Genomic DNA, 8,224 nt, shown 5'->3' with positions numbered 1-8,224 from the left:
AAGGTTATGAGTGTGATGGCTTGTATGTAATAAATAATGTATCTTTGGATTTTTCTTCTAATAATAATAATAAAATTGTGCTTTCAATATGTTCTTCATCTCTTTGGCATGCTAGATTAGGACATGTGAATAATAATACTATTAAAAGAATGATTAACTCTGGTTTATTATCTAATGTTTCATTAAATGAAAAGGAAAGGTGCCAAATTTGTGTTCAATCTAAACAACCTAGAAAACCATTTAAAATAGTAAATAGAAATTCAACTTTATTAGAATTAATACATTCAGATGTATGTGATCTAAATGGAACTTTGACTAAAGGGGGTAGAAGGTATTTCATTACCTTCATAGATGATTATTCTAAGTATTGTCAAGTTTATTTAATGAAATCTAAAGATGAAGCATTTGAGATGTTTAAGACTTATAAATCTTTAGTAGAAAATCAACTTGACAAGAAAATAAAGATTCTCAGGTCAGACAGAGGAGGAGAATACACCTCTAATGACTTGAATGAATTCTGTAGAGTTAATGGAATTCTACATGAAGTTACACCTCCCTATTCACCTCAGTCTAATGGAGTGGCTGAAAGGAAAAATAGGACTCTGCAAGATATGGTAAGATCTTTGCTTGCCAACTCAAGTTTACCTGAGGTTTGGTGGGGGGAAGCAATGCTTACTGCATGTTTCCTGCTTAATAGGGTTCCATTTAAAGGTTCTAATGAATCTCCTTATGAACTTTGGAAAGGAAGAAAACCTAACCTAAACTTTGTAAAAGTTTGGGGTTGTTTGGCTAAGGTTAATATTCCTTTAATCAAGAAAAGAAAATTAGGACCTAATACTTTTGATGCTGTGTTTCTTGGTTATTCTCTTAATAGTGTTACTTATAGGTTCTTAGTCATTAGTTCTGATATTAATGGCATAGAAAAGAATACTATAATTGAATCTAAAGATGCTTCTTTCTTTGAAGACATTTTTTCATTTAAGGATAAAATAGAAAAGCATGTAATAGATAGATCTAATGATGCATCTTGTAGTTCGCCATCTAATTCTCTAATTATTCCTAATAATGAAAATGAAAATGAACTTAATGATATTAATGAACTTGGTAAAGGGAAAAGAATTAGGAAAAAGAAAGATTTTGGATCTGATTTCTATACTTTTATGGTTGAAGATGATCCTAAAACTTATAAAGATGCTATGAACTCATTAGATTCTATGTTTTGGAAGGAAGCTATTAATAGTGAAATGAATTCACTTATGACTAATAAAACATGGTTTTTAACTGACTTACCACATGGTAGTAAGGCTATAGGTTGTAAATGGATATTTAAGAAGAAATTAAGACCTGATGGTTCTATTGAAAAATATAAAGCAAGATTAGTTGCTAAGGGCTTTTCTCAGAAAGAGGGTATTGACTACTTTGATACATATTCTCCTGTAACTAGGATAACCACAATTCGTACTTTAATTGCACTGGCTTCAATCCATAATTTGATAATTCATCAAATGGATGTCAAGACTGCCTTCCTTCATGGTGATTTAGAGGAAGAGATCTATATGGATCAGCCAGAGGGATTTGTGGCTCAAGGACAGGAAAGAAAAGTTTGTAGGTTAGTCAAATCTCTCTATGGTTTAAAACAAGCTCCTAAGCAATGGCATAGAAAATTTGATAAAATAATTGTTTCTTATGGCTTTAAAGCAAATGAATCAGATAAGTGCTTATATTCAAAGTTAGAAAATGATTCATGTATTATCTTGTGTTTATATGTTGATGATATTTTAACTTTTGGTACTGATATGAATATGGTGACTGATATCAAAACTTTCTTGTCTAATAATTTTGATATGAAAGATTTAGGTCAGGCAGAGATAATTCTTGGTAACAGGATTACCAGAATACCTGATGGTATAATCTTTGATCAATCACAATATATTGAGAAAATATTGAAGAAATTTGATAAGTATAACTGTAAACCAGTGAGTACACCTTATGAGCATGGTTTGAACTTGAAGTGCAATAAAGGTGATCCAGTGGCCCAAGAGAAATATGCTCAAATTATTGGGACACTGATGTATGTTGCAAATACAAGTAGACCTGACATTTCTTATGCTATAGGAAAGCTCAGTAGGTTTAATAGTTGCCCTAGTCTTAGTCACTGGGAAGCACTGGATAGAGTACTTAGATACTTGAGAGGTACCATGTATTATGGTTTACATTACTCAAGATTTCCCGCTGTACTTGAAGGATACAGTGATGCTAGTTGGATCACTGATTCAGTGAATCGAAAAGGAACTAGTGGATACATATTCATGTTGGGTGGTGCAGCTGTTGCTTGGAGATCATCCAAACAAACTGTGATCACAAGATCCACTATGGAGGCTGAGATTGTAGCCTTAGATTCTGCAAGTCAAGAAGCAGAATGGTTTAAGAATCTTATGTCTGAAATACCTATTATGGAAAAGCCTATACCTGCTATCTCTTTGTTATGTGATAATGAAGCTGCAATTAATACTTGTAGAAATACTGAGTATAACAAGAGAAACAGAAGACACATTAGTGTGAGACATAAGACTATTAGATACCTAATTAAAAATGGTATCATAACTTTGGAATTTGTTGGATCTAAAGATAACCTAGCAGATCCTTTAACTAAAGGACTGGCTAGAAGCAAAGTCATAGAAACATCAAAGGGGATGGGACTGAAACCCATAAGGAATCATTGACAATGGCAACCCAACCTTTTCTGACTGGAGATCCCAAGACGAAAGGTTCAACGGGAAAAACAAGTTGTTTAATGATTAGTTAGCACTATAATAAAATGACTTTATGTCATTTGGTCTCTCCCTGTGATGTGAGTGCTAAATACAGCAGAGGTATACGGAAGAGTTTAAAACTCTGAATGAGTCCGAGACTATGGCAAGGTGCTGTGCTGCGAGCACCCTTAGAGGACTCACCTATGTGAGTGTGACTGTGTGGCCGCAGTCTATAGGGATAAGGGTTTAACCCCTAGAGCACTCATGAAACTGAGATATTGGTGCATAAGGCCAGAAAAAGCACCACCTATAATGAACCCAGTATTTGCATTTGTCATGGGTGAAGTATATAGAAATCTGAACCAAAGGATTTGGTTCAAAGCTTTTTAGCTACCACTATACCTTTCAGATGAAAATATACTTTCACTAGGTAAAGGTTCAAAGCCGCAAGCTACCTTTATTGAAGTCGTGACATAAACAAGCCCAGTTTGACTATTTTTTATTTTATATAGTTTTTGAAAACATTTTAATCAGGTGGGGGAATGTTAGATTTTTATTAAATAATAATTAAAAGTTTTCATACTTAAAACATATATATTATGTATATATGTTAAGAAGGGAGTGTGGTGTGGATGGTTGGTGTGCCCGCTTGAGGTGCTTGAGGTAGGTGGTTCGAATCTCTGTTCCCTCCTTTTTTAAATCTCTCATATGGAGGATTTATTTACGTGAAGGCTCGGTTCTGTGCCTGTGCTCGTCCGACCCGACGGTCTTTGCGCTCGAGCCTGTGCTCGCTCGGCCCTGCTCGTCCGAGGTTACTTGCGCCTCACAGGCCCTGCTCGTCCGAGGTTCCTTGTGCCTGTGCGACCAGAGGTTCTTTGCGCATGTGCCCTGCTCGTCCGAGTTTCCTTGCGCTCGTGCCTCTGCTCGTCCGAGGTTCCTTGCACCTGTGCGACCCAGAGCTGAGGTCGTCCAAGAGACTGAGGCCCTACTCGTCCAAGGTTCCTTGTGCCTGTGCTCGTCCGAGGTGCCGAGGCTGAGGTCGGACCACAGGTGCAATGAGCCCAGAGGAGCCGAGGTCGGACAACAGGTGCGATGAGCCAAGAGGCGCATGAGTCGTGCTTCGCACCCTTAGCACGAGGAGCCACGTCGCTTCCTCGATAGCACCTCTTCGCAACCGACCTCGCATCCGCTGGCCATACTCCCAGTGTTTTTTTTTTTTTTTCAAACTTTCTTACCGATTTTGACCGTTGGATCGGTTTTGGGTCGCGTCTGTCCCGAAGAAGTCTATAAATAGACCTCTTCGGATTAGACAGGAGATATATATATAATTTGAAAGCAGAAAACTACTATTCTCCCTGTTTGCTATTTTTCTTTCAATCAACGGGCTTGCTGCATACTGATTCTGGGTTCGAAAGCTTCTTTGATCCGTGCAAATCATTGAGGCAGAAGGAACAGTGCGAGAGGCTGTTGTATCTCAGGAGTAGAACGCCATCCAAGCCTAGTGCACTGTAAGGCGGCGAAATCTACTTCAAGGAAAGTGACCAACATACCACGCCTCAGCATCTCGGGTTTCATTTATCCACTTTCTCTATTTATTTTCTGTAAGCCTATTTCTGCCTATTATTTGTTGAAGTAGAGTATTATAGATTTAAAATTTTGTGGGAAAGTATATTCCCAACAGTTTCCAACATTTAGAGCTACTTTCTGAAAAGCGCCTTCTCCATTGATTATTTCAAATATCAACAATTGTTGAGATCCATCCTCTATTTTATTATTTATTATTGAAATCTGACTTATTGATGATAAATGTTCTTGTTGTGGAAGTCAAGATTAAATATTGATGATATTTGTGCAGCCTCTAGTTGAACTAGAGAGAATCTATTGTAATCTCATTATTCTAAATAATATAAGTTTTATGCTGGACTAGGTCCGTGTTTTTTTTCTTTCACATTGAAAGATTTTTTACATTAAAAATTGTGTTGTCTCTTGTTTGTGGATTACTTGATTATTTTGTTCATTGATTACTTGAGTAGATGGTAGAGATTATTGATGCTTGATTAGTGATATTTTATTTAATTAAAAAAAATGCGACATCATTATTTCTTGATTGTATTTTTTCAATAAAGTAGTATCAGAGCCATGTTGCTGGTGGCTAAATTTTTTTGTGTTGATTAAATGAAAAATCATTCATGTGGCATTATAGTTAAACTCGCATCTTCAAATTTTTTATGTGAAAGCCCCAAATGGAAGATTTACTATTTTGCAAAGATTTGTATGATCTCATTGAAGGAGATAGTACCAAACCAAGTGACAAAACTCAGCAAGAGTGAAAAAAAAATTAATAGAAAAAATAGTTGGATTAATCAAGCGGTGGATAGATGATAGTGTTTTTCATCATATTGCCATGGAGACTAATGCTCATAGTTTATGAAAGAAATTAGAGAGTCTTTATAAGTAAAAGACTTACAGAACAAGGCATTCATGATCAGAAAGCTTGTGAATATGGAGTATAAGGAGGGAAGTTCAGTGGCCAAACCTTTGAGTATATTTCAGGATATGGTAAATCAGTTAGCTACTATAAAAATAATGTTGGATGATAAGTTGCAAATATTGTTGTTGCTCGACTCCTTGCTTAATAGTTGCAAAACCCTGGCTATATCGCTTAGGAATTCAGCTCCTAATGGTGTAGAAATATTGGAAATGGTAAAAGATATGCTTAATAAGACCAGAAAAAGACAATCAGAGGTATTGGTTACAGAAAGGCTGGGAGGAATAAAACTAGAGTCTTACAAAATTCTACCAATCATGATAAGTCAAGAGGAATATCCAAATTTAGAAAAGAGATCAAATATTTTTGTTGTCGCAAGCCAGGACATGAAAAGAGACTGCAGAAGATTTAAAAAAGAGCAATCAAGGAAGAGAGGTGAAGAAAACAAAGGAAGAAAAAATATAACAGTAGTTGTATCTGATAGTGATGTCGTTATTATTTGTGGTGATGCTTGTGTAAACCCTACATGCTAGGATTGTGCTTGGGTTGTTAACTCAGGTATCTCTTTTCATGTTACTTCTTGACAAGACTTCTTCACATCCTACACTAGTGGTGATTTTGATAGTGTCGGGATGGTAAATGATGGAGTACACTAATATTGTGGGCATGGGAGACGTTTTCTTGAAAACCGGCATTGCATGCAACTATTGTCAAAAAATGTGAGATATGTTTCAGATATCCGTCTCCACTTGATCTCTATTGGAGTGCTTGATGATGAAGATTATTATAACAACTTCGGTGAAGAAAAATAAAAGCTTACTAAAGATTCTCTAGTGGTAGCAAGAGGAAAGAAATCAAACATACTTTACATTATACAAACAAAATTTTGCAAGAGGCAGGTGAATGCAGTTGAAGACTCCTCTATTGAATTATGGTATAAGCGGCTTGGACACATGAGTGAGAAGAGACTTAATATTCTGGCTAAAAAAACTCTTTTTTATAAAAAGTATGCCCCTAATGACTTGCACTCATTGTTTAGCTGGCAAATAATATAGAGTTGCATTTCATAAATTCTCCTATATAGAAATTACATGTTTTGGATCTAATTCATGCTGATGTTTGCATTGTAAATGCTAGAACTCTTGGTGGTGCTTTATATTTTGTTACTTTTATTGATGATTATTCTAGAAAAATATGGTCCTTTGCTTTAAAATTTAAAGACCAGGTACTCGATGTATTCAAACATTTTTATGCTAGTGTTGAAAGAGAAATGGGAAGACCACTAAGTGTATTCAAGCAGATAATGGTAATGAATACAAAGGTCCAATTGAGAAAGATTGTCGAAATCATGGCATTAGGCTAGAGAAAATCGTTCCTAAAAATCTCAACATAAGGAAGTTGCTGAAAGAATGAACGATACTATTTGTAAAAGAATTCGGTGTATGTTCTTTCATGCTAAATTGCCTAAATCCCTTTGGAGTGAAGCAATAAGAACTGCAGTGGATTTGATCAACCTTTCTCCTTCAGTTTCTCTTAAAGGTGATGTACCATAAAGAGTGTGGATTGGGAAAGATGTGTCGTATGATCACTTGAGAGTATTTAGCTACAAGACATTTATTTATATTCCTAATGATGAGATATCCAAGCTTGATGGTAAGTCTAAATAACGTATCTTCCTGGGTTATGCACATAAAAAGTTTAGTTCCAAATTATGAGATCTAATTGAATATCAAAAGCAAACCTCGTGCGGCTGTGACGGCTAGCGTCCAACAATTGGAGGGCGGCATTGAGAGTGGTGATGATGGGTGACCGAAGCAAGAAGGCGATGAAGGTGACCACCGGGAGTGAGGATCAGACATACCCGAGGCAAACAGAGGAGGATCCGTCGTGGGCAGGAGTGGTCCAAGGCCACCATCGGCAAGCTATGTGGACCAACCATAGAATCTCTGAGGACGAGCTGGAAATTCTTCAATGCTCCTTCACTAAGGTGTTGCATCTGCCGGAGGAGAGGATGGAGGCTTCGAGGCAGGCATGGGAATCCAAGGTGTTGATCGTTCAGAGTCTCGGGCATAGGGTGCCGGCCGATTGGGTTGCTCGCGAATTCAAAATTAGGGGAAAATTCAACTATAAAGTGGAGGCCTTCCCCATGGCTGGGAGCACCTCACGTTCAATTTCAAGATGCTGGTGGACCAAGATGCGGCACTCGACGAAGGTCCATGGCTAGTGGCAAGTCAGCTATTGGCCATGGAACCTTTGGTCCCCGATTTCGCCCCAAGGAGGAACATCGTCAAGAAGACCATTGTGTGGATGCAGTTGCCGAGTTTGCCCTTGGAGTACTGGGGGAAGGAGTTGATCTGGGACATCGTCGCAGCAGCCGACCATCCGTTGGTGATCGATAGCTTCATAGCTTAGTTGAAGAAACTCGGGTATGCTGGTATGAAAGTTGAAATCGATGCCCTAGAACTGCTCATGCAGGGAATCCGCATTCGGAGGCGGTCCACGGTCTTCTAGCAACCATTCGTCTTTGAAAACATCCTAGTGTTTTGCTACTGCTGCGGGCAAATCGGACACAAAGACGAGGAGTGCAGCTTTCCTCCCCCTCACCGGCGGCTGGAGATGGTGATCCGAGCGAGGCGTATCCAGTGCTGATGGTGGTGGAAACCGACAAGGAAACTCCCCCATTGGCGGAGGAGGAGCTCCCTAAGGCGGTGAAGCGGCAGATATTTAGATCCCTGGCTGGCCAAGAAGAAAAATCGGCCACCTAGGATTTTCAAGAATCGGGCGAGGCTGAGGAAGGAGACTAAGTTGACCCCTAAGTCAACATCAGGGCTAGGATTGTCTCAGTTTGGGCCTAGTTCCCCCAGAATGGGCCTAATTTGGTTATATCATAATTATGAGGTGCTGGGTGACCCGTGACTTGAAAGACTTGCAATCGACCTCCAGTGAGAACAGATGACCCAAGACTTACTAAGTCGGTCTACAA

The sequence above is a fragment of the Phoenix dactylifera genome, chromosome 13 (genome assembly GCF_009389715.1).
Source record: "Phoenix dactylifera cultivar Barhee BC4 chromosome 13, palm_55x_up_171113_PBpolish2nd_filt_p, whole genome shotgun sequence".
Classification (NCBI taxonomy): Eukaryota; Viridiplantae; Streptophyta; class Magnoliopsida; order Arecales; family Arecaceae; genus Phoenix; species Phoenix dactylifera.
The sequence above is the reverse complement of the archived record's forward strand: the minus strand, read 5'-3'. Positions refer to the sequence as shown.